The sequence below is a fragment of the Oncorhynchus gorbuscha genome, linkage group LG12, assembly GCF_021184085.1.
Source record: "Oncorhynchus gorbuscha isolate QuinsamMale2020 ecotype Even-year linkage group LG12, OgorEven_v1.0, whole genome shotgun sequence".
Lineage (NCBI taxonomy): Eukaryota > Metazoa > Chordata > Actinopteri > Salmoniformes > Salmonidae > Oncorhynchus > Oncorhynchus gorbuscha.
Window position 1 is genome coordinate 43,004,098 of NC_060184.1, and position 26,923 is coordinate 43,031,020.

The window sequence follows — 26,923 nt, forward strand, 5'->3', positions numbered from 1 at the left end:
AGGGCAATACATAGACACAGCACGGTGAACAATAGACAAGGATCCGACAGGACAGGAACGGAAAACAAGGGAAGAAATAGGGACTCTAATCAGGGGAAAAGATAAGGAACAGGTGTGGGAAGACTAAATGATGATTAGGGGAATAGGAACAGCTGGGAGCAGGAACGGAACGATAGAGAGAGGAGAGAGAGGGAGGGGAGAGAGAGGGATAGAAAAAAGGAACGAACCTAATAAGACCAGCAGGGGGAAACGAACAGAAGGGAAAGCATAATGACAAGACAATCTAAGACAAAACATGACATATATATATATATGAATATAGTTTTTAATCCAGTATATATATATATGACGAGAACAGATATATATATATATCCCTCCATCTCTCTCTCTCTCGACACGACAGGGCAATCTCTCGCGGTGAACAATAGACAAGGATCTCTCTCTATATATATAAATATGATTATATATACATAGAGAGAACCTAATAAGACCAGAGCGAACAGAAGGGAAAGCATAATGAGACAATCTAAGACAAAACATGACATATATATATATATATATATATATATATATATATATATATATATATATATATCCCTCCATCTCTCTCTCTCTCGTTCTCTCTCGCTCTCTCTCTCTCTCTATATATATATATATATATATATATAGAGAGAGAGAGCGAGAGAGAGAGTAATATATATATATATATATCCCTCCATCTCTCTCTCTCTCGTTCTCTCTCGCTCTCTCTCTCTCTCTATATATATATATCTTACTCTCTCTCTGCTCATTTCCCAGTCCTAGTTAACAGGTGGCGGAGGGAGCCCTGTTTCTGTCTCACCTTGTCTGTGTGTGTGTGCAGTAGTCAGACACAAGTGGTAATGATCAGTATTCAGTACCAGTCTCTGGTCATTGTCCAGTCTGGACAGCATATTGGCCCTATATACCCTGGAAGGATCTTCCAACCAGCAACCACTGCATGCCTGACTCCCTGTCTGCTAGCTGGGTTGCAGTGTCCTAATGTGAAATGCCTATTCACTCAATGAGGGTAATGAAACACACACTGACACACACACTGACACATACACTGACACACACGAACACACACACACACACTCCTTTGTCCGTTGTGGTCTCTCCATAGATGGATAGAGAGAGGTTAGTTTATGAAACATGTACTTGTGTTCAAATGTATTTATAAAGCCCGTCTTACATCAGCTGATGTCACAAAGTGCTGTACAGAAACCCAGCCTAAAACCCCAAACAGCAAGCAATGCAGGTGTAGAAGCACGGTGGCTAGGAAAAACTCCCTAGAAAGGCCAGAATTTAGGAAGAAACCTAGAGAGGATCCAGGCTCTGAGGGGTGGCCAGTCCTCTTCTGGCTGTGCCGGGTGGAGATTATAAACCTAGAGAAGATCCAGGCTCTGAGGGGTGGCCAGTCCTCTTCTGGCTGTGCCAGGTGGAGATTATAAACCTAGAGAGGATCCAGGCTCTGGGGGGTGGCCAGTCCTCTTCTGGCTGTGCCGGGTGGAGATTATAAACCTAGAGAGGATCCAGGCTATGAGGGGTGGCCAGTCCTACTCTGGCTGTGCCGGGTGGAGATTATAACAGAACATGGCCAAGATGTTGAAATGTTGTTTGTTTTTATTTGTCTGCACTGGCTGATTGTTCTTCTCAGGAGGAACGTCTGGTTCTCTGTGCTAAAAATAATCAAGTGTCATTTTACGATCTGTTGAATGGCTGGATGGAGTGAGTACCTGATGAGTTTGTGACACAGTAGTGTCTATAGCAGCCTCTGGGCAAAGCAAATCCTAAAATGTCACTATTACTGAGGAGAGAGATATGCCGCTAGGTGTCTTTTCACAGTCCCCAGGTCCAAAACAAATTCTAGGTAATGTAATCAAATCAAATCAAATTTTATTTGTCACATACACATGGTTAGCGAAATGCTTGTGCTTCTAGTTCCGACAATGCAGTAATAACCAACAAGTAATCTAACTAACAATTCCAAAACTACTGTCTTATACACAGTGTAAGGGGATAAAGAATATGTACATAAGGATATTTGAATGAGTGAAGGTACAGGGCAGCATAGGCAAGATACAGTAGATGGTGTCGAGTACAGTATATACATATGAGATGAGTATGTAAACAAAGTGGCATAGTTAAAGTGGCTAGTGATACATGTATTACATAAGGATGCAGACGATGATATAGAGTACAGTATATACGTATGCATATGAGATTAATAATGTAGGGTAAGTAACATTATATAAGGTAGCATTGTTTAAAGTGGCTAGTGATATATTTACATAATTTCCCATCAATTCCCATTATTAAAGTGGCTGGAGTTGAGTCAGTGTCAATGTCAGTGTGTTGGCAGCAGCCACTCAATGTTAGTGGTGGCTGTTTAACAGTCTGATGGCCTTGAGATAGAAGCTGTTTTTCAGTCTCTCGGTCCCAGCTTTGATGCACCTGTACTGACCTCGCCTTCTGGATGATAGCGGGGTGAACAGGCAGTGGCTCGGGTGGTTGATGTCCTTGATGATCTTTATGGCCTTCCTGTAACATCGGGTGGTGTAGGTGTCCTGGAGGGCAGGTAGTTTGCCCCCGGTGATGCGTTGTGCAGACCTCACTACCCTCTGGAGAGCCTTACGGTTGTGGGCGGAGCAGTTGCCGTACCAGGCGGTGATACAGCCCGCCAGGATGCTCTCGATTGTGCATCTGTAGAAGTTTGTGAGTGCTTTTGGTGACAAGCCGAATTTCTTCAGCCTCCTGACGTTGAAGAGGCGCTGCTGCGCCTTCTTCACGATGCTGTCTGTGTGAGTGGACCAATTCAGTTTGTCTGTGATGTGTATGCCGAGGAACTTGCTACCCTCTCCACTACTGTTCCATCGATGTGGATAGGGGGGTGTTCCCTCTGCTGTTTCCTGAAGTCCACAATCATCTCCTTAGTTTTGTTGACGTTGAGTGTGAGGTTATTTTCCTGACACCACACTCCGAGGGCCCTCACCTCCTCCCTGTAGGCCGTCTCGTCGTTGTTGGTAATCAAGCCTACCACTGTTGTGTCGTCCGCAAACTTGATGATTGAGTTTGAGGCGTGTGTGGCCACGCAGTCGTGGGTGAACAGGGAGTATAGGAAAGGGCTCAGAACGCACCCTTGTGGGGCCCCCGTGTTGAGGATTAGCGGGGAGGAGATGTTGTTGCCTACCCTCACCACCTGAGGGCGGCCCGTCAGGAAGTCCAGTACCCAGTTGCACAGGGCGGGGTCGAGACCCAGGGTCTCGAGCTTGATGACGAGCTTGGAGGGTACTATGGTGTTGAATGCCGAGCTGTAGTCGATGAACAGCATTCTCACATAGGTATTCCTCTTGTCCAGGTGGGTTAGGGCAGTGTGCAGTGTGGTTGAGATTGCATCGTCTGTGGACCTATTTGGGCGGTAAGCAAATTGGAGTGGGTCTAGGGTGTCAGATAGGGTGGAGGTGATATGGTCCTTGACTAGTCTCTCAAAGCACTTCATGATGACGGAAGTGAGTGCTACGGGCGGTAGTCGTTTAGCTCAGTTACCTTAGCTTTCTTGGGAACAGGAACAATGGTGGCCCTCTTGAAGCATGTGGGAACAGCAGACTGGTATAGGGATTGATTGAATATGTCCGTAAACACACCGGCCAGCTGGTCTGCGCATGCTCTGAGGGCGCGGCTGGGGATGCCGTCTGGGCCTGCAGCCTTGCGAGGGTTAACACGTTTAAATGTCTTACTCACCTCGGCTGCAGTGAAGGAGAGACCGCATGTTTTCGTTGCAGGCCGTGTCAGTGGCACTGTATTGTCCTCAAAGCGGGCAAAAAAGTTATTTAGTCTGCCTGGGAACAAGACATCCTGGTCCGTGACTGGACTGGATTTCTTCTTGTAGTCCGTGATTGACTGTAGACCCTGCCACATGCCTCTTGTGTCTGAGCCGTTGAATTGAGATTCTACTTTGTCTCTGTAATGACCCTTAGCTTGTTTGATAGCCTTGCGGAGGGAATAGCTGCACTGTTTGTATTCGGCCATGTTACCAGACACATTGCCCTGATTAATAAAAGCAGTGGTTCGCGCTTTCAGTTTCAAGCGAATGCTGCCATCAATCCACGGTTTCTGGTTAGGGAATGTTTTAATCGTTGCTATGGGAACGACATCTTCAACGCACGTTCTAATGAACTCGCACACCGAATCAGCGTATTCGTCAATATTGTTATCTGACGCAATACGAAACATATCCCAGTCCACGTGATGGAAGCAGTCTTGGAGTGTGGAGTCAGCTTGGACCAGCGTTGGACAGACCTCAGCGTGGGAGCCACTTGTTTTAGTTTCTGTCTGTAGGCAGGGATCAACAAAATGGAGTCGTGGTCAGCTTTTCCGAAAGGGGGGCGGGGCAGGGCCTTATTTGCGTCGCGGAAGTTAGAGTAACAATGATCCAAGGTTTTACCACCCCTGGTTGCGGGGTGTCTCCGACCACTACCTTGTATCCTTTTCCCTCTCGCTCTCATCCAACACCTCCCACACTGCCCCTACTCGGATGGTATCGCGCCGTCCCAACCTTCGCTCTCTCTCCCCCGCTACTCTCTCCTCTTCCATCCTATCATCTCTTCCCTCTGCTCAAACCTTCTCCAACCTATCTCCTGATTCTGCCTCCTCAACCCTCCTCTCCTTCCTCTCTGCATCCTTTGACTCTCTATGTCCCCTATCCTCCAGGCCGGCTCGGTCCTCCCCTCCCGCTCCGTGGCTCGATGACTCATTGCGAGCTCACAGAACAGGGCTCCGGGCAGCCGAGCGGAAATGGAGGAAAACTCGCCTCCCTGCGGACCTGGCATCCTTTCACTCCCTCCTCTCTACATTTTCCTCCTCTGTCTCTGCTGCTAAAGCCACTTTCTACCACGCTAAATTCCAAGCATCTGCCTCTAACCCTAGGAAGCTCTTTGCCACCTTCTCCTCCCTCCTGAATCTCCCCCCCCTCCTCCCTCTCTGCAGATGACTTCGTCAACCATTTTGAAAAGAAGGTCGACGACATCCGATCCTCGTTTGCTAAGTCAAACGACACCGCTGGTTCTGCTCACACTGCCCTACCCTGTGCTCTGACCTCTTTCTCCCCTCTCTCCAGATGAAATCTCGCGTCTTGTGACGGCCGACCGCCCAACAACCTGCCCGCTTGACCCTATCCCCTCCTCTCTTCTCCAGACCATTTCCGGAGACCTTCTCCCTTACCTCACCTCGCTCATCAACTCATCCCTGACCGCTGGCTACGTCCCTTCCGTCTTCAAGAGAGCGAGAGTTGCACCCCTTCTGAAAAAACCTACACTCGATCTCTCCGATGTCAACAATTACAGACCAGTATCCCTTCTTTCTTTTCTCTCCAAAACTCTTGAACGTGCCGTCCTTGGCCAACTCTCCCGCTATCTCTCTCTGAATGACCTTCTTGATCCAAATCAGTCAGGTTTCAAGACTAGTCATTCAACTGAGACTGCTCTCCTCTGTATCACGGAGGCGCTCCGCACTGCTAAAGCTAACTCTCTCTCCTCTGCTCTCATCCTTCTAGATCTATCGGCTGCCTTCGATACTGTGAACCATCAGATCCTCCTCTCCACCCTCTCCGAGTTGGGCATCTCCGGCGCGGCCCACGCTTGGATTGCGTCCTACCTGACAGGTCGCTCCTACCAGGTGGCGTGGCGAGAATCTGTCTCCTCACCACGCGCTCTCACCACTGGTGTCCCCCAGGGCTCTGTTCTAGGCCCTCTCCTATTCTCGCTATACACCAAGTCACTTGGCTCTGTCATAACCTCACATGGTCTCTCCTATCATTGCTATGCAGACTACACACAATTAATCTTCTCCTTTCCCCCTTCTGATGACCAGGTGGCGAATCGCATCTCTGCATGTCTGGCAGACATATCAGTGTGGATGACGGATCACCACCTCAAGCTGAACCTCGGCAAGACGGAGCTGCTCTTCCTCCCGGGGAAGGACTGCCCGTTCCATGATCTCGCCATCACGGTTGACAACTCCATTGTGTCCTCCTCCCAGAGCGCTAAGAACCTTGGCGTGATCCTGGACAACACCCTGTCGTTCTCAACCAACATCAAGGCGGTGGCCCGTTCCTGTAGGTTCATGCTCTACAACATCCGCAGAGTACGACCCTGCCTCACACAGGAAGCGGCGCAGGTCCTAATCCAGGCACTTGTCATCTCACGTCTGGATTACTGCAACTCGCTGTTGGCTGGGCTCCCTGCCTGTGCCATTAAACCCCTTCAACTCATCCAGAACACCGCAGCCCGTCTGGTGTTCAACCTTCCCAAGTTCTCTCACGTCACCCCGCTCCTCCGTTCTCTCCACTGGCTTCCAGTTGAAGCTCGCATCCGCTACAAGACCATGGTGCTTGCCTACGGAGCTGTGAGGGGAACGGCACCTCAGTACCTCCAGGCTCTGATCAGGCCCTACACCCAAACAAGGGCACTGCGTTCATCCACCTCTGGCCTGCTCGCCTCTCTACCACTGAGGAAGTACAGCTCCCGCTCATCCCAGTCAAAACTGTTCGCTGCTCTGGCCCCCCCAATGGTGGAACAAACTCCCTCACGACGCCAGGACAGCGGAGTCAATCACCACCTTCCGGAGACACCTGAAACCCCACCTCTTTAAGGAATACCTAGGATAGGATAAGTAATCCCTCTCAACCTCAACCCCCCCCCCCCCCCCCTTTAAGATTTAGATGCACTATTGTAAAGTGACTGTTCCACTGGATGTCATAAGGTGAATGCACCAATTTGTAAGTCGCTCTGGATAAGAGCGTCTGCTAAATGACTTAAATGTAAATGTTAAATGTAATGTTGCGCAATCGATATGCTGGTAAAATTTAGGGAGTCTTGTTTTCAGATTAGCCTTGTTAAAATCCCCAGATACAATGAATACAGCCTCCGGATAAATGGTTTCCAGTTTGCAAAGAGTTAAATAAAGTTCGTTCAGATCCATCGATGTGTCTGCTTGGGGGGGGATATATACGGCTGTGATTATAATCAAAGAGAATTCTCTTGGTAGATAATGCGGTCTACATTTGATTGTGAGGAATTCTAAATCAGGTGAACAGAAGGATTTGAGTTCCTGTATGTTTCTTTCATCACACCATGTCTTGTTAGTCATGAGGCATACGCCCCCGCCACTCTTCTTACCGAAAAGTTTCTGTCGGCGCGGTGCGTGGAGAAACCCATTGGCTGCACCGCCCCGGATAGCGTCTCTCCAGTGAGCCATGTTTCCGTGAAGCAGAGAACGTTACAGTCTCTGATGTCCCTCTGGAATGCTACCCTTGCTCGGATTTCATCAACCTTGTTGTCAAGAGACTGGACATTGGTAAGAAGAATGCTAGGGAGTGGTGCACGATGTGCCCGTCTCCGGAGTCTGACCAGAAGACCGCCTCGTTTCCCTCTTTTTCGGAGTCGTTTTTTTGGGTCGCTGCATGGAATCCATTCCGTTGTCCTGTTTGTAAGGCAGAACACAGGATCCGCGTCGCAAAAAAACATATTCTTGGTCGTACTGATGGTGAGTTGACGCTGATCTTATATTCAGTAGTTCTTCTCGACTATATGTAATGAAACCTAAAATGACCTGGGGTACTAATGTAAGAAATAACACGTAAAAAAACAAAAAACTGCATAGTTTCCTAGGAACACGAAGCGAGGCGGCCATCTCTGTCGGCGCCGGAAGCTGTACAGTATTATACAGAGCAATGATTGCATAGAACTCCCTTCCATTTCATATAGCGGAAGTGAGCAGCAAACCTGGTTTGAAAAACTTACTACTTTTTGTGTGTATGTACTGACATGTATGTGTAACTGATACACACACACACACACACACACACACACACACACACACACACACACACACACACACACACACACACACACACACACACACACACACACACACACACACACACACACACACACACACTACATGTTAATGTTTAGAAATGTCTGTCAATTGTAAAGTCTCTTATCTCTTATCTCTTTTTCATTATGTGTCGGACCCCAGTAAGACTAGCTATCGCCATTGGCGTCGGCTAATGGGGATCCTGATAAAAATGTAAAAGAGTGAGCGATGATAGAGGATGAAGGACTTTTGGAGGATTGTTCCTTTTAAATAATAGTGGATCTGGAATTTGACTTAGAGAATCATATTTCTTTCATGGATTACGTTGTCTCTCTTTATTGAAAAGTATGCTGCCTGGCAGAGAGAGTGTTGTCTCGCAATCTGGCACCAAAATGAAAGGCGATTTGACATGTACACTGTACTTCCCAGCGCTCCAGTAATTTGGGGCTCATTTAAAACAGGTAGGGCGTGAACAGCTTGGAACTACATGCTCTAAATGCCTCAGAGCTGTCAGTTGTGGTAGCCAATGTTCCCTCGAAGCTGCACAGCTCCTTCAGGACTACCATGCAGAAATATCAGCCCACAGAGAGATGGAACTTCACTCAACTTTCTAGATTAGTGGTCACAAACCGGTCGATCGGGATCACTTTGTATTCAGCACTTTTCTAAGCCTAAGAATGGCCTTTTTCCGATTTCAACTCAGCGCGACAACAAGCACTGCAGCAGTAATGAATGAGTAGGAAGGTCTACCTATAGGCTTGCGTTATTATTAGCAGCTTGGGTCTTTTTTTTAAATATTAAGGAATAGTTTACTTTCTCTGTTCATAGGAGTAACGACATGAATTTCTGCATGAGGCAGAAATAATGCGGTGCGACTCGAGTTTTGCCACCATCTGGAAGACGGTGTCCCTTTTTGGTCAGTGTCAGTGGAGGAAAAGGGAGAACTGAGGGCTGTTGAGAGATGGACCCTCAGTCTGCTGCTCTCTCCCTCCGCTGATACAGACCATCAGATGGAGGCACCATCAGCCCAGTAAAATAAAAATAAAAAGCTAAATAGTTAAATGTATGCTCACTCAGCTGTGCTTCACAAGTAATACAACAGTGTGATCTACATCACATTTTGAAATATATATATTTTTAAATGGCCTGAACAACAATGCATTGGCAGGCCAATGTGGGGTGATAATGTGTTAGGCCTAATAGCTTACTGCACAAACATCATTGCTACAGTACTGTTTTTAATTGGACTTTTTTAAAGTCATGTTAAAAAAAACAATATGAGCTGTAAATCTCGGGTTGCATTTTGACTCAAAGTGATCTTGACTCAGAAAAGGTTGGTGACCACTGTTCTAGAGTTTTTCCTGTTAACACTATCAACGTTTCCCTTTACTTTGACAAAATTGATCGAATCAATGCAATAGTAGCTACTGTCAATGCAACGTACCGAAACATCATGAACAATGCAAGAGATTTAGTTTTATGCAGAACGCATCGGAGTAGGAATCTATTGCATTGACATGCATGACTCAGCCCGTACTCTACACAGACCGGTGCTGCATAAACTATCAGAGCTGCAGTAGGCCAATATGCAAATAGACAGTTGCCATAGATGGATCTGTGCCATTTACTTTGAACTGGACTGTGTTTACAGCATGAGGGGTCGAGAGTAGCTGCGCTTGTTGTGAGATCAAAGCGAGAGCTGCATGTAGCCACATGTGCACATTTTGTTCATATCCTTTGCTAGTTAGTGAGTTATAGATTATAGATCTTTTGTAGTCAGCAGTAGGGGAGTGATTGCTTCCTACAAGTGCACAAAACATATACATTTCTAGACATCTTTGAAAAGCGAGTCAGGTAAATAGCTTTTTTTTAGACAGACTTGAATAAGCTAAGTAGCTAAAAGGCAGAGGGTAGCCTCATTTGTCTGATTATCTGGAATAATAATGCATTTTATTTTGTAAAGTGGTTTCTTGCATCAAACAACACAATATTCTCAGTCACTTCCTTGTCTGACTAACAAGTAGATGAACAGGTTAATGTCAAGCCCTGCATGTTTATTTCAAGTCTCATGGAATGCAGGCCTAAATGAAACACCACACATTGTCTGCTACTATAGGCTGAATGATAGAACAGCTATTTCAATGTTAAAATGTATGGGATGCATGTTCTCCATTGTTTTTGATGGTAGGCCACTCTACATTATGATTAAATAACCACAGTAGCCTACATGGTCACTGTTAAAAGTGGAACTTAAAGTGAGCACAGCCTAAGTGTTCACAGTAAACACATGCTGGATGTGAAACAGAATTTTCACAATTTTGAAGTTTGCACTCAGCAGACCTGAAATGTGCTCAGTGCTGACATTTTTATGAAGGGAACTTTGGTTGTAGCTACAGTCAATGTTTTCTCTCTGCTATACATGGGCATTTCAGTGCTTTGCCCTGTCAACATATTAATTCATCCATGTCTCTAACCTCTGACCTATTTATTCAAGCCAGCAGACCAAGTCTAGCAAGAGTATTTATCTGGTGCGTCTCTGTTCTTTTGAAGTCTCAGGCTAATTTTTTGAATCATCACAGGAAGCTTTTAAAATAGCAGCTGGTTATAGTGAAATGTTTTTCTGTGTCTGTCTGTGTGGGGATCATCCAAGTCCAGACTGTGTATAATTATTTTGTTCAGGAGTCAGTGTGTTTGACCTTGCGTCCATCTGAATTTATATGCTTTTCCTGGATTAGAATATGAATGATAGAGTCTGGATACACAGGCTTTCATTATGTATGGTAAAGGTTTGTGTGACAACCCATGCTATGATATTCCTAATTCATGTGAGGGGGTGGTTGGGTGCAGTGGTGGAAAAAGTACTCAATTGTCATACTTGAGTAAAAGTAAAGATACCTTAATAGAAAATTCCTTAAGTCAAAGTGAAAGTCACCCAGTAAAATACTACTTGAGTAAAAGTATAAAAGTATTTGGTTTTAAATATACTTAAGTATCAAAAGTAAATGTATTTGCTAAAATATACTTTGCTTAATATTCTATTAAGCAAACCAGACAGCACAATTTTCTTGTTTCAATTATTTACCGATAGCCAGGGTCACACTCCAACACTCAGACATCATTTAAAAACAAAGCATTTGCGTGTAGTGAGTCCGCCAGATCAGAGGCAGTAGGGATGACCTGTTCTCTTGATAAGTGTGCAAATTGGACCGTTTTCTAACCTGCTAAGCATTCAAAATGTACTTTTGGGTGTCAGGGAAAATGTATGGAGTAAAAAGTACCACATTTTCTTTCGGAATGTAGGGAAGTAAAAGTAAAAGTTGTAAAAAATATATAAATAGTAAAGTACAGATACCCCCAACAAGTACTTAAGTATTAATTTGAAGTATTTTTGCTTAAGTACTTTACACCACTCGTTGGGTGAGTGTATCACAAATAGCCTCAAGGTTATTAATCAAATAGCTCAAAATATTGACTGGACCTTTACATACACACAGGGTATGCTGTTTTCCAACCACTTAAATGTGTTACCCACAGTCGTGCATTTGTGAGTTGCTTTTTGAAATATTTGCCATTAGAAAGCTGGTCTAGCTGGTCTAAACAGGATGCAGCATAGTTGGGTCATTACCATTCAAAACAATGCATTCTAAAATGAATCACACGCAAGCCAGGTACGCACGCCTTTGGTGAGTTTAGGCTTTAACTGTCCCATATCACTGTAACAGTTCTAGTCTCCACAACCATACAATTAGGAATTTGAATACTAATTGAATTAGACATTTGATAGGATCTCCACAGTATGTCCACAAGTGTGCAATATGACATTACTGCTGTATATGACAGTACTGCTGTATATGACATTACTGCTCTATATGACACCACTGCTGTATATGACATTACTGCTGTATATGACATTACTGCTGTATATGACATTACTGCTGTATATGACATTCCTGCTGTATATGACATTACTGCTGTATATGACAGTACTGCTGTATATGACATCACTGCTGTATATGACATTACTGCTGTATATGACATTACTGCTGTATATGACATCACTGCTGTATATGACAGTACTGCTGTATATGACATCATTGCTGTATATGACATTACTGCTCTATATGACATCACTGCTGTATATTGTCATGCTGGTGATAGAGGACCCAAAAGCGACTTAACAGAAACAGAGTTTATTCAAGTCCAAACAGGGAATAACAGAAATCCTCTAGTCTGTAGAGGGGAATAACAAGAGAAGCGGCCACAGACTGCAGGTCGCTTCGGGTAGGCGCAGGCCGTAGTTGACAGAGACACCTGCTCACACGCAGCATCTGATGAAGGCAAAAAACACGACAGGACAGGGCGAAACACAATCACAGCACGGTGAATACTAAACAAGGAACCGACGGGACAGGAACGGAACACAAAGGAATAAATAGGGACTCTAATCAGGGGAAAGGATCGGGAACAGGTGTGGGAAGACTAAATGATGATTAGGGGAATAGGAACAGCTGGGAGCAGGAACGGAACGATAGAGAGAAGAGAGAGCGAGAGAGTGAGAGAGGGAGGGGGAGAGAGAGGGATAGAAGGAGGGAAAGAACCAAATAAGACCAGCAGAGGGAAACGAATAGAATGGGGAGCACAGGGACAAGACATGATAATAAATGACAAACATGACATATATGACATTACTGCTGAATATGACAGTACTGCTGTATATAACATCACTGCTGTATATGACATTACTGCTCTATATGACATTACTGCTGTATATGACATTACTGCTCTATATGACATTACTGCTCTATATGACATTACTGCTATATATGACATTACTGCTCTATATGACATTACTGCTGAATATGACATTACTGCTGTATATGACATTACTGCTGAATATGACATTACTGCTGAATATGACATTACTGCTCTATATGACATTACTGCTCTATATGACATTACTGCTATATATGACATTACTGCTCAATATGACATTACTGCTCTATATGATATTACTGCTGAATATGACATTACTGCTATATATGACATTACTGCTCTATAGGACATTACTGCTGTATATGACATCACTGCTGTATATGAAATTACTGATGTATATGACATCACTGATGTATATGACATTACTGCTGTATATGACATCACTGCTGTATATGACATCGCTTCTGCAGTTCTTGTCTCCACGACCACAGAAATCGAAAGAATTTCATCATATTTCCATGCTCACAACTGTCCCATGTGACCTCACTGCTGTGGTGGATTGTGGGTGCTTATGCCTGTCAGCGAGTCTGTTTGACTCTGTAAGCCCCATACCTCCCTTGGGGTTCATGAGAAGAACAGGGAGGGCTTGTTGGTCATCTTCCCACTCCCTGTCTGTTCCCCCTTGCCCTCTGTCTCTTTCCCCTTCTCTTTCGCTCATTTCCTCCCTCCCACGGCTCTAGGGTGTTGTCAGGCCCTCTATCGTTGCAAAGCAGAATGATGTTTTATTTCTTCTTCTCCTCCCGATTTAACATTGAAAAACTCCAACCTCACTGAGTGACTCATTTAAATTATAGTTGCTTTTCAGCTGTATCGAGTTACTTTTTCCCTCTCTTCTCCCCCTCTTCTTCTTCCGTTCACTTTATGAAGGCCATTTTTAAATGAGGGCCTTTCTCAGAGGAGAGAGGGAGTAAGGGAGAGAGAAAGCAAGAGGAGAGTGAGAAGGAGGGAAAGAGAGGGAACTTGAGAGAGTTGAAGAGTTGGAAGAAAGAATTTGAAGAGCCCTATAATTTGGTCTTGATCTTCACGACCATGACAGACAAATGACTCAATATGAGTTTGCGGCAGGCACACAGGCAGCCCGTCAGCTCCAAGCACACAGGCAGCCCGTCAGCTCCAAGCACACAGCAGCCAGCTGGGCTGGTCGGAGGGGCTGGCCCGGGATCAGTTTTGAGTTTTTAGGTGGGGCTCCTCTTTCTATGTTACAACAGGAATACGCCAGTCATACTTACCAAACCGGTCCCACTCTGGGCTTGCAGCTGTGAGAGAAAGAGGGAGGGAGAGAGAGAGAGAGAGAGAGAGAGAGAGAGAGAGAGAGAGAGAGAGAGAGAGAGAGAGAGAGAGAGAGAGAGAGAGAGAGAAAAGAGAGAGAAAAAGAGAGAGAAAAAGAGAGAGAAAAAGAGAGAGAAAAAGAGAGAGAAAAAGAGAGAGAGAAAGAGAGAGAGAGAAAGAGAGAGAGAGAAAGAGAAAGAGAAAGAGAGAGAGAGAGAGAGAGAGAGAGAGAGAGAGAGAGAGAGAGAGAGAGAGAGAGAGAGAGAGAGAGAGAGCAACAGAGCGAGGTGGGGAGATATACAGTGTGGGTAAAGACACAGAGAATGGGAGCATGTAGCTAGCCCCCTCCCACCCCTTGAGTCGATCAGATCTGTGCTTCATGACTGGACCTCTGTTACTCTGCTGCTCTGTTCTGCTGCTCCGTCAAGCCATGCATTGTCCCCTAGCCTACTGCACTCTACTTGTTGCTCCGGCTCTGAGAGAGGCGAACACAGTAAGCAGTGCAGTTACGGACCATTTCCTCTGAAACACTTGGACTGTCCGTGGCTCTACTATCTCGGTGAGTACTTGTACCCTGTTTGTGAGGTTCCTTCATTTCATTTTCCGGGAAGATTTTCTCTGTTCTTTTATTTATTTGTATTGTCAACGATTTCAATGTTTTGTGAAAGAGAAGTCACCAGAGTTGAATTACTGTGAAGACTTGTCTTGAAACAGACAGAGAAATTGTAGCTTTAGACAGGGGTTTCATGGAGAGTGTAACTGATTTCAGAGAGGTTTGGCTTGGGAGAACCGGTTGTGTTAACTGAATCTCTGTGAAGCATGTCTCTGCATTCTGACTGACTGATGCTGCTGAGTCACGATGCTAGCTGATCCTCACTGCACAGCCTCATGCTGGGTGCGTGTGTGCCTCCTGGTGCTTGCCTGTCTGTGTGTGAATGTGTGTGTGTTTGTATTTATATGTGTTTGTGTTTGGCTCCACTAGCCACAATTAGTCCTTTGCTCCTTGGTGCTCCAGTACATGACAGTGTGACCGGTGGCTCAGATCTCTTCTCTGGAGCCAGACAGGCAGAGAGATGGATGAAGAGAGAGAGAGGGATGAATGGATCAGGCTTTATTACTATTTATCGTCGGCCTTTTCCTGAGCCATTGACCGAGAACAAAAGCCTCCCACCAAGCCAAATAAAGAACCCTGCTAAATATCAATGCATTCAGCCTCACGGCTGTTTATTGATCTCTTCTTCCCCCGGACAAGCACACACACAGACAACACAGAAACAAGCACACACGTACACGGCCAGTCCTTGTTCAGTGTGTGTTTAGAGGCGAGGGGATTTCACAAAGATCTATGTTGCTGAGGGAGTGTAGAGCTCTATCTTTTATTTCCCTCTCTCCCCACCCTTCCTGTCCGGGCCTCTGGGGTCGACATCTGGAGCAGCAGCCAGCTAACAAGAAACAAGGGAACAGAGGGAGTGAGGAGAATGAGTGATAGAGGAGGGGAAGTAGGTATGGAGCCAAGGGCCTCCCAGGGTACCTCCCCTAGAAGGCCTGCTGTTTTGTTTTGTATCGTTCATGCTTGGACTTTCTTAGTACATGGATGAAGCTATCCACAGGCGGCGGGGGGGTCAGTTGGGTTTCTAAAGCTCAAGGCCAAAATTTTACAAAAAAAGTTGAGTAAAATCATTCCAATGCAGCGGCTGCCATCCTGCACATCTTTCTCTCACTTTAAGAAAGCAGAGAGTAGTGACAGTGCCAGACAGTTTGCTTTGCCAGTCGGCCGTTTAGGCAGTGTGCCGATTGCTTTGAATTTTATGTCGCCATTTGAACTCGGCCAGCTGTTTTATGCACTGGTTGCTTCCACATTGATGTCGGCATCCAATAGGCTCTTCCCCTGAAGTAAATTGAATAAAATGTGCCAAAATCTGCTATATAATTACTTGTGCCTATACACAAATCCATACAATTGTTGTGGATATTCTTACACAGGGACACTCGAAGTCAATCTCAATGTGAATAATTGTTTGTCAACGCACTGGAGAGGTTCCAACCAACTCAATGCACCATAGTACACGTATCAATCAGGCGCTCTGCTTGGGGCAGTCCCGGCAGTTCTCTTATATGCAGCTATACACAGACATCATATAATTGCATGATTTAGCAGAGTTCATTCATCATTAACGTTTTGTTTAATTCATGTGACCTTGAAACTGAGATATCTTTCGTTCTCGTTCTCATCTTTCGTCAGTCACTGAAATTGGTTTATAGAACAGCACATGAACAGAACAGATTATTTATAAGAAAAACACTAACATTAAAATTCCCACCACACGATCATTCATAGTAGTACACCAGGGAGCATGATTTGAAAAATGAACTCTGGATTGTTTTAAACATGAAATGTAGGGCAGCGCACGCGGCAAGAAGCCTACCAAATAGCTGATTGTTGAGTTGAAAAGCAGTTAGACCATGTGTACTGAACAAAAATATAAATACAACAAGCAACAATTTCAAAGATTTTGCTGTGTTACAGTTCATATAAGGAAATCAGTCAATGGAAAACTAAACTAATTAGGCCCTAATCTACGGATTTCACCACATGACTGGGCAAGGGTGCAGCCATGGCCCACCCATTTGGCAACTAGGCCCACCCACTGCGGAGCCAGGCCCAACCAATCAGAATGAATTTTTCCCCACAAATGGGCTTTATTTCAGACAGACATTTGTGCGTATTGAACATTTCTGGTCTTTCTGGGCTCATGAAACGTGGTACGAACACTTTATATGTTGCATTTACATTTTTGTTGAGTATATTACATTGAGTTCATGTCAACACAATTTTTTCACGTGAGGAGAATAACATGTTTTCACCCCATATGTGAAAATCTCACTTTCACGTGTGGAATTCCAAGTTCGCGTGTGAAAATCTAACTCTCACGAGGGACCGCATTAAAACGTTCAAACGTGAAAATCGAATGTGCAGTTTTGCAACTTTTATATGTGAATATCTAAATAACATGTGGATTTGCAAGTTTTACACGTGGGCCTGAAACAGTGTCATCCTCACATTTGAAAAGGCGATGTTATTAATAACATGTTGCATCAGCAATATGGAATTGAAAACTCTGTATTTCCATTCTGTAAAAAGGTAACTTAGCCTACCTGAGTATAATAATTCAAGTGCGTTAAAAATAATAATGTCTTATTTCTGAGCCATCCATTGCCGTCCTCCACGGTATTGCATTGATATACATGTTATGCGGGTGAATGAGGACCCAAAAGCGACTTAACAGAAACAGAGTTTATTCCAGTCTTTAACAAAAACGATAATCCTGGATACTATCACAGGTAAAGTCCAAACACAAAACTGAATCCCTCTAGTCAGTAGAGGGGAACAACAGGAGATGCGACCACAGACTGCAGGTCGCTTCGGGAAGGCGCAGGCCGTAGCTGATATAGACACCTGCTCACACGCAGCATCTGAAGAAGGCAAAAACACGACGGAACAAGAACACGGCACAGCAAACATCAAACAAGGATCCGACAAGGACAGACGCAGAAACAGAGAGAGAAATAGGGACTCTATTCAGAGGGCAAAATAGGGGACAGGTGTGAAAGAGTAAACGAGGTAGTTAGGACGAATGAGGAACAGCTGGGAGCAGGAACGGAACGATAGAGAGAGAGAGGGATAGAGAGAGAGAGGGATAGAGAGAGAGGGAAAGAAACCTAATAAGACCAGCAGGGGGAAACAAATAGAAGAGAAAGCACAGGGACAAGACATGACAATATATGACAAAACATGACAATACATGTGTACTTAGCACTACCACTAGGGAGAGGCCTTCGGAGTGTTTCTGCTGCAGGCCAGCGCCTCACTTCTTCGTACGTTTGTCCGTGATCGTTGGAAGAAGGCCGGTGAAAAGAACAGAGAAGCTCGCTCTCCTTGTCTCCTCTGTTTACTGGTTTGTAAGCATGGTTACATTTTCAAAATGTAGAAATAACATGTTTAACTAAACTGTGTTGAAGTTCTGGTAATTGTGATGTATAATATAATTGTTTTGACTGAGTGAAAAGCAAGTGATATTTTCTCATTTAGTACATTAGCGTAGCCAACTTTTGTATGCAAGTTAATGAGAACAAGATGGTGTATCAGATTGTTTTTTATTTACGTTATAAATGTTGGGGCTCTGAAATTGTTTTCTTTCTACAAATGAGGGTTTATATGTGTGTTTCCATCTGTACATATGAACCACGCTAATTTTATGTATTTTCAAATTTTACTTTTGCTGAAATTTGTATCTAATGGTCGCATGTTAATTGTTAACATGGCCAAAACTATGTGGACACCCGTTCAAATTAGTGGATTCGGCTATGTCAGTCACACCCACTGCTGACAGGTGTATAAAATTGAGCACAGAGCCATGAAATCTCCATAGACAAACATTGGCAGTAGAATGTCCTTACTGAAGAGCTCAGTGACTTTCAACATGGCACGTCATAAGATGCCACCTTTCCAACAGGTCTGTTCGTCAAATTTCTGCCCTGCTAGAGCTGCCCCGGTCAACTGTAAGTGCTGTTATTGTGAAGGGGAAACGTCTAGGAACAACAACGGCTCAGCAGTAAGGTGCTAGGCCACACAAGCTCACAGAAAGGGACCACCAAATGCTGAAGCGCATAGCGCGTAAAACATGTCTGTCCTCGGTTGCAACATTCACTACCGAGTTCCAAACTGCCTCTGGAAGCAACATCAGCACAAGATCTGTTCGTCGGGAGCTACATGAAAATGGGTTTCCATGGTCGAGCAGCCGCACACAAGCCTAAGATCACCATACGCAATGCCAAACGTAGGTTGGAGTGTTGTAAAGCTTGCAGCCATTGGACTATGGAACAGGAAACACGTTGTCTGGAGTGATGAGGAGTGATGAGTCACACCATCTGCCAGTCCAACGGATGAATCTGGGTTTGGCGGATGCCAGGAGAATGCTACAGTACCTTCCCCAATGCATAGTGTGAACTGTAAAGTTTGGTGGATGAGGAATAAGGGTCTGGGACTGTTTTTCATGGTTCTGGCTAGGCCCCTTAGTTCCAGTGAAGGGAAATCTTAACACTACAGCATATAATGACATTCTAGATGGTAATATGCTTTCAACTTTGTGGCAACAGTTTGGGGAAGGCCCTTCTCTGTTTCAGCATGACAATACGCCCATGCACAAAGCGAGGTCCATACAGAAATGTTTTGTCGAGAACTTGACTGGCCTGCACAGAGCCCTGACCTCAACTCCATGGGAGAATTGTAACGCAGACTGCGAGCCAGACCTAATCCCTCAACATCTGTGCACGACCTCAGTAATGCTCTTGTGCCTTAATGGAAGCAAATCCCTGCGGCAATGTTACAACATCTAGTGGAAAGACTTCGCAGAAGAGTGGAGGCTGTTATAACAGCAAAGGGGGGACCAACTACATATTAATGCCCATGATTTTGGAATGAGATTTTCAAAGAGCAGTGTGTGTGTGTGTGTGTGTGTGTGTGTGTGTGTGTGTGTGTGTGTGTGTGTGTGTGTGTGTGTGTGTGTGTGTGTGTGTGTGTGTGTGTGTGTGTGTGTGTGTGTGTGTGTGTGTGTGTGTGTGTGTGTGTGTGTGTGTGTGTGTGTGTGTGTGTGTGTGTAGTGCTTTGAGGTCAATATTTTTCTCAGTCACAGTTTTAGGCTGATGTGAAGTCAGAATGTAGATTGTGCTGTCATATGAAATAACATTTTCCTGCAATTCTCTGATGCTGTTATTGCTGATCTCAACTCAGTTTTTCTCTTGGTTTACCATGTCAACTCTTATATGAAGGTCTAACTGTTACTAGGTCAGTGTGGCTCTCAAGTATTGACACATTTCTGTGTCTTTGTTACTGAGATGTGTGTTAGTATGACTCTTCAGTACTCTAACTACTGATCTGAGGTCAGTATGACTGACATTGTCATGTATAGAGGTTGTTTAGATCAGCTGTCACTCTGTCCATAGTGACACCCTGGCATTATACAGTATGATGTCATGGATGAAGTTACTGATCTAAGGTCAGTTCTCTATTAATTGGTTAAGGACTTGGGGAGGGTAAGCTGGTAAGCAGTTCTTCAGGGTAACTTCTACCCAGATCATTGTTCCTCTTGGCCACTGCAAGAAGTGGCAGCAAGCAGATTGCAGTGTGTTGGTGTAGAGTTAGCTTGATTACCAGTCTGTTTCTAATCTCTTGCCAACTTCTTATTTTATTTTTTAAAACCTTTATTTTACTAGGCAAGTCAGTTAAGAACAAAGGCCTAGGAATAGTGTGTTAACTGCCTGTTCAGGGGCAGAACAACAGATTTGTACTTTGTCAGCTCGGGAATTCGAACTTGCAACCTTTCGGTTACTAGTCCAACGCTCTAACCACAAGGCTACCCTGCCGCCCATGGACTTATGGAAGGCTGTTGTACAGTGTCTCTGGGGAATAAGGCTCTCTTTTGTTGTTGCCAGTGCAATAACAGCTATTCAGTAATGAGCTCAGCCCCCAAAATCCCATAATGACAGCTATGGAACGAACTGGCAACACTGTGCCATGGCCACGGCAATGGTTAGAACACAAAACACAACCTGATAGAGAACACACATGTAGCTTTCAGTTTCTTTCTTTTCTCCCCAATTTCATGGTATCCAATTGGTAGTTACAGTCTTGTCTCACCGCTGCAACTCTGGAGAAGAGCGAAGGTCGAGAGCCATGCGTCCTCCAAAACACAGCCCAACCAAGCCACACTGCTTCTTGACACAATGCCGGCTCAACCCAGAAGCCAGTCACACCAATATGTCAGAGGAAACACCGTACACCTGAAGACCGTGTCAGCGTGCATGCGCCCGGCTTGTGCGATGGGACAAGGACATTCCGGCCGGCCAAACCCTCCCCTACATGCATATGGCCAACTTTATACTAGTATTGTAAACATACAGTCCACATCATTTAATTTCCAATATGAAATGCTACATCTCTCAAGGGCAATTTTCGAAAATAAAGCCATATTTAGTGTATCTATAAACGTTACTGACAATATACAAAAAGGATGAGTGAGCGATCATAAACATATGGCAAACATGTGTTTTTCCAATAGAAAACCCTTTATTCTCCTTAGGAGAGCAAAGGAACAGACAGGACTCCATCCATTCTCCTCTCTATCCATCCCTTATTATTACAGGCCAGACACGTCTTCAGCACGGTGTCTAAAACCTGTGCTCATGTTTTTATCTCTGACCTGTGTTTTTTCCCTTGAATCTCTTATCTGAGCACACACCACCTCACACATACACACAGACACACACCTCTGAGCAGTCAGACATCCATCACTGTCATACCGTTATTGTGCACATGCTTCAAGACAGATTACTGGAGAACCAGCAGACATGTGTGCAAACACACACACACATTCACGCTCTTTCTTTTTACCCCCCACTTTCTCTCTCTCTCTCACATACACAGGACCATGCAATCTGCGGTTAAAGTATAGTGACTTTAAAGCACTTGGTCAGGGCATGCCTTCTGTCATTGGCATTACCTCTGTGTTGATCAATAGACGCTTCAACCCAAGGTTCCCGCATCACTTCTCTCATCAACACTTCAAGCTAGTCAACCATGCCATCCATCGTTAAGGCAATAGCCAAAGCCCTTGTGCCGATCAGCAACTCTGTCAATGTCCCTCTACGGGTTTCAACTCCCAACTCATGCCCAGAGGGGCCCCACACTCGTGTGTCTTTGACAGTCTCACACACACTTCTGATAGTTTGTTGACTCTCGTACGCTCTGCTAAGGTCTCCATCATCACCAGCTTTCTAGCACATCTGTCGTAAACAGTTTCCCAGTGTGGGCGTATGAAGCTTGTTACCGCAAGGCTTTGTGAGCTTGGCAATGGAAGTTATGACAGCTCTGCTCGGAGCTGCACTTGGTTCCAATTAGGTAATGACATTCAAGCCATATGGTGGGGGTCAAAAATACTGTTTTTCATTCAGTTTTTATGTTCTGTAGGATCCAGCACATTTCAGCTGTCATCATTCCCCTGTACGTGCAGTATACAGACAGCCTTACTTCCCTCAGAGCTGAATTAAGTGTTTTAACTTCTTGGATATAGGGGGCGCTCTTTTAATTTATGGATAAAAAAACTTTCCCGTTTTAAACAAGATATTTTGTCACGAAAAGATGCTCGACTATGCATATAATTGACAGCTTTGGAAAGAAAACACTCTGACGTTTCCAAAACTGCAAAGATATTGTCTGTGAGTGCCACAGAACTAATGCTACAGGCGAAACCAAGATTAAATTTCAAACAGGAAGTGCCCCAGATTTTGAATGTGCTGTGTTCCAATGTCTCCTTATATGGCTGTGTATGGGTCACAAATTATTTTAGACTTTCTGTCGTTTCCCCAAGGTGTCGACAGCATTGTGACATATTTGTAGGCAAATCATTGGAAGATTGACCTTAAGAGACTACATCTACCAGGTGGCCGCTTGGTGTCCTCCGTTGAAATTATTGCTTAATCTCCAGCTGCGTGCATTTTTAGTTTGCTTCGAGGAGAAACAGCTGCCACGATTGATTTATCATCGAATAGATATGTGAAAAACACCTTGAGGATTGATTCTAAACAACATTTGCCATGTTTCTGTCGATATTATAGAGTTAATTTGGTAAAAAGTTCGGCGTTGTAGAGACTGCATTTTCGGATTTATTTCTTAGCCAAACATGATGAACAAAACGGAGCGATTTCTCCTACACAAGTAATCTTTTAGGAAAAATTGAACATTTGCTATCTAACTGAGAGTCTCCTCATTGAAAACATCCGAAGTTCTTCAAAGATAAATTATTTTATTTGAATGCTTTTCTTGTTTTTGTGAAAATGTTGCCTGCTGAATGCTAGGCTTAATGCTATGCTAGTTATCAATACTCTTACACAAATGCTTGTGTAGCTATGGTTGAAAAGCATATTTTGAAAATCTGAGATGACAGTGTTGTTAACAAAAGGCTAAGCTTGTGATATTTATTTAATTTCATTTGCGATTTTCATGAATAGTTAACGTTGCGTTATGGTAATGAGCTTGAGGCTATGATTACGCTCCCGGATACGGGATTGCTCGACGCTAGAGGTTAAGTGTTATTCTGTAATCTTTTATTATTTGTGTGCAATGTAATTCAGATTCTTGATCATATTAACTGTGTATGTGTACACGAATGTGAAATAAATTAGAATAGAGTATAAGTCCTACTGTAGCACGTGTCTCGTATTAAAATCTTTCAACATGCTTGGCCTGAATGTCAAGCGTCACGTCTGGAGGACACAGCCAAGACAATGCAGGAGTGGCTTCAGGACAAGTCTCTGAATGTCCTTGTGTGGCCCAGCCTGAGCCCGGACTTGAACCCGATCGAACATCTCTGGAGAGACCTGAAAATAGCTGTGCAGCAATGCTCCCCGTCCAACCTGACAGAACTTGAAAGGATTTGCAGAGAAGAATTCGGAGACACTCCCCAAATACAGGTGTGCCAAGCTTGTAACATCATACCCAAGAAGACTCGAGGCTGTAATTGCTGCCAAAGGAGCTTCAACAAAGGACTGAGTAAAGGTGATATGTAAATGTGATATTTCAGTTTTTTAATATGAACTCATCAAAAAGAAAAACGTCCTCACTGTCAACAGTCCTCATGGACTGCAGCAGATTTGCCAGTTCTTGCTGTGAGAATGTTCCCCACTATTTTACCAAGGCACATGCAAGTTCACAGACATTTCTGGGGGGAATGACCCTAGACCTCACCCTCCGATCCAACATGTCCCAGACGTGCTCAATGGGATTGAGATCTGGGCTCTTCGCTGGCCATGGCAGAACACTGACATTCCTGTCTTGCAAGAAATCAGACACAGAATGAGCAGTATGGCTGGTGGCATTCTCATGCTGGAGGGTTATGTCAGGATGAGCCTGCAGGAAGGGTTCCACATGAGGGAGGAGGATATCTTCCCTGTAAAGCACAGCGTTGAGATTGCCTGCAATGACAGCAACCTCAGTCCGATGATGCTCCACTTCCAAATCAATCCCTCTCCAGAGTACAGGCCTTGGTGTAACGCTCATTCCTTCAATGATAAACGTGAATCCGACCATCACCCCTGATGAGACAAAACCGCAACTCGTCCGTGAAGAGCAATTTTTGCCAGTCCTGTCAGGTCCAGCAATGGTGGGTTTGTGCCCATAGTCAACATTGTTGCCAGTGATGTCTGGTGAGAACCTGCCTTACAACAGGCCTACAAGCCCTCAGTCTAGCATCTGTCAGCGTATTGCGAACAGTCTGAGCACTAATGAAGGGATTGTAAGTTCCTGGTGTAACTCGGGCAATTGTTAGTGTCATCCTGCACCTGTCCCGCAGGTGTGATGTTTGGATGTACCGATCCTGTGCAGGTGTTGTTACACGTGGTCTGCCACTGCAAGGAGGATCGGCTGTCCGTCCTGTCTCCCTATAATGCTGTCAGAGACAACTCGCAGTACTGACATTGCAATTTATTGCCCTGGCCACATCTGCAGTCCTCATGCCTTCTTGCAGCATGCCTAAGGCATGTTTACGCAGTTAGGCAGGAACCCTGGGCATCTTTCTTTTGGTGTTTTTCAGAGTCAGTAGAAAAGCCTCTTTAGTGTCCAAAGTTTTCATAACTGTGACCTAAATTGCCTACCGTCTGTAAGCTGTTTGTGTCTTAACGAACGTTCCACAGGTCCATGTTTGTAATTTCTCTCGTCAGAAGGCATGGACCAAAGTTCAGCGTGGTAGGTGTTCATGATAATTTATTCCTCAAAAACACTCGAACAAAATAACAAAGAGAAAAACCAAAATAGTTCTGTCAGGTGCAGTACCCCCCCCCCTCTGACTCTAAAGGGGAGGGTCCAGGTGGGCATCTCTTACGGCGGCGGCTCCTGTGTGGGCCGTAGACCCCCCTCCGCCCGCAGATCCCTCCGCTTTGGTGGCGACCCTGATGCATGGACCTTCACTGGAGGAACCGGGCCGCAGATCATCGCCAGAGGAACCAGACCACCGATCATCGCCGGAGGCTCCGGACTGGGAACCGTCGCTGCAGGCTCTGGACTGCGGACCGTCGCTGCAGGCTCCGGATTGGGGAACGTCGTTGCAGGCTCCGGACTGGGGACCGTCGCTGGGGGCTCCGGACCGAGGACAGTCGCTGGAGGCTCTGTGCCATGGATAGTCTCTGGAGGCTTCATGCCATGGATCGTCACCGGAGGCTTCTTGCCATGGATCATCACTCAAGGCTTTGTGCCATGGATCATCACTAGAGGCTTCGTACCATGGATCATCACTGGAGGCTTCGTGCCGTGGAGGCGCACCGGAGGTCTGGAGCGCAGAGCTGGCATAACTCGTCCTGGCTGGATACCCCCCTTAGCCCGGCAAGTGCAGGGAGCTGGAACAGGCCGCACTGGGCTTTGCTGGCGAACCGGGGACACCGTGCGTAGAGCTGGCGCAGGATAACCTGGGCAGAAGAGATGCACCGGAGGCCAGGAACGCTGAGCTGGCACAATCCGTCCTGGCTGAAGGCCCACTCTAGCATGGCCACTGCGGGGAGCTTGCACAGAACGCACTGGGCTGTGGATGCGCACTGAAGGCATGGTGCGCAGAACCGGATAGCATGGCTCACCACGGTAAGCACGAGGAGTTGGCTCAGGTCTGAACCCTGACTCTGCCACTCTCCCCGTGTGCCTCCCCAAAAAGACATTTTCTGGGGCTGCCTCTCGTGCTTGCCTCGTTCCCGTGACTCCTGGTGTCGCCGCCGTTCATCCCTTGCTGTTTCCGCCTGTTCCATGGCAGGGTCTTGTCCCCTGCCATAACCTCCTCCTATGTCCATGAGGTCCTCCACTCACTCTTCTCCCGGGCCCAGGATCCCTGCTCCTCCTGACCACGCTGCTTGGTCCTTTGGTGGTGGGTATTTCTGTAGCGTCTCTCGTCGGAAGGCATGGACGAAAGCGCAGTGTGGCAACTGTCCATGATAATTTATTCCTAAAAAACACTCAAACAAAATAACAAAGAGAGAGAAAAAAACAGTTATGTCAGGTGCAGACACTAAACAGAAACTAACTACCCACAAACACAGACGGGAAAAAGGCTGCCCAAGTATGATTCCCAATCAAAGACAACGATAGACAGCTGCCTCTGATTGGGAACCACACTCGGCCAAAAACAAAGAAATAGAAAACAGAAATAACTAGAATGCCCACCCTAGTCACACCCTGGCCTAACCAAAATAGAGAATAAAAGCATCTCTATGACCAGGGCGTGACAATGTTCATTAATTGTTTATGGTTCATGGAAAACCGTGTTTAAACCCTTTACAATGAAGACCTTTGAAGTTCTTTGGATTTTTACGAATAATCTTTGAAAGACAGGGTCCTGAAAAAGGGCCGTTTTTCTTTTTGCTGAGTTTCTAAATAAAATAGCAAACATTTCTACAAACATGTTTTTGCTTTGTCATTGTGGGGTATTGTGTGTAGATTTATGAGAGAGAAAAACTATTTCATACATTTTAGATTAAGGCTGTAACCTAACAAAACGTGGAAAAAGTCAAGGAGTCTGAATACTTTCCGAAGGCACTGTACTTGCTCTTTTGTGAAAGATGCAGTAGAGTTGATATGAAGTAGAATAGGGAATTGCCCAATATGTAACAGAGCAGCAGGCCGAAAATAATTTCCATCTAGTTTATTTTGGATTGTGCAAGCATACTACAATTGAATTGGCTTCCATGATTTCTGTGTTAGTGTAAATGTGTCTGCAGTAACAACCCATCCTGTCTGCGTCCGGCCTGCGTGTGCCTTTGTTAGGACTATCACATTGCCGCAACATCTTCCTTCACACTCTACCCAGTCATAGAGATTTAATGGTCAGATTTCATTCTCATTTCACAATTTAAACACCCATTACACTACTTATACAAACCAAACCCATCCTGA

At 45.1% G+C, this 26,923-nt stretch overlaps 1 protein-coding gene across 2 annotated transcripts in view; it reads left to right on the plus strand.

Moving 5' to 3' along the window:
* The window catches only part of LOC123991029 (SAM and SH3 domain-containing protein 1-like), a 325,322-nt gene that overhangs the window by 174,915 nt on the left and 123,484 nt on the right, over positions 1-26,923 (plus strand). Inside the window, exon 1 of one of the 2 annotated variants that reach the window (XM_046292160.1) lies at positions 14,159-14,497. The exons of the other annotated variant lie outside the window; for it this stretch is intronic. The gene's annotated coding sequence lies outside the window, so the exon portion shown is untranslated. Of the gene's footprint in view, positions 1-14,158; positions 14,498-26,923 lie in introns of those variants that run through there. 2 annotated transcript variants of the gene reach the window in all.